Here is an 875-nt window from a genome sequence, read left to right on the forward strand (position 1 = left end):
GTGCTTGACTAAAGGTGAGCAGCTTGAACCCACCCAGTGGCACTGCGGAAGAAGGCCTGGTGATCTGCTTCCTTAAGAAAACCCTGTGGAACAGTTCTACTCTGTAACCTATAAATTGGAGTTGAGTGGAGGGCATCAAGTTTGGTTTTGATTTTTAATTCTACACATAATTCCCATTTTAGTGACATTTCTAATATTATATTTTTAAGCTGCAATAAATAATTTCAACTAACAATGCTATTATACCCTTTTTGGGGAAATACATAGCTTCTAATTACCTCTCTTACGACAAATGAGAAAGTTCGATATAATGCCAGTGTTGTTGAAGTGAAAAATTAAACACTCTCACAAACTGTTAGTCATCTAACCTGAACAACCTTTGGGAAAGCTGTTTGATAAAACTATTATTACTGAAGGCTTGATTTTCTAATTTGTTTCAGCTGGAGAAATGTTAAGCATGTTCTTCTCTTTTACTTTTCTCTATCTTTATTCATTTCTTTCTTTTTTGTGGGGTACATTTCTTTATAATATTTTCTCCATTCAATTTAGGTACTTTATGTTCAAGAGCACGTTTCAGATTAGGAAAACTTTATGAGGCAATTCTACTCTTCCTGAAGGTTGCTGTGAGTTGGAATTGACTCAATAGCAGGGGTGGACTTCAGGCTAGATCTTGAACTGTTCTTTTGAACCATGAATGTGATACTAATCCTCTTCAATTGTCATCCCTGGCAGTGTAAACCATATATGCGATCTAATTCAAAATGGTCAATACCAGGCCATATCAGCTCACTACTACCTAATATATTAGTCTGGGTACTTTAGAGAAACAAATCCACAGAAACTCATGTATAAGAGAGTTTTATATATAGGTTAAG

The 875-nt window shown here is 35.3% G+C and overlaps 1 protein-coding gene across 3 annotated transcripts in view; it reads right to left on the reverse strand.

Annotated features, from left to right (window-relative positions):
* The window catches only part of FAF2 (Fas associated factor family member 2), a 76156-nt gene that overhangs the window by 24007 nt on the left and 51274 nt on the right, over positions 1–875 (reverse strand). The gene's annotated exons all lie outside the window — the stretch shown is intronic.

Source organism: Echinops telfairi, unplaced genomic scaffold (genome assembly GCF_000313985.2).
Source record: "Echinops telfairi isolate 266 unplaced genomic scaffold, ASM31398v2 ScPeMD7_7469;HRSCAF=8507_0, whole genome shotgun sequence".
Taxonomy (NCBI): domain Eukaryota; kingdom Metazoa; phylum Chordata; class Mammalia; order Afrosoricida; family Tenrecidae; genus Echinops; species Echinops telfairi.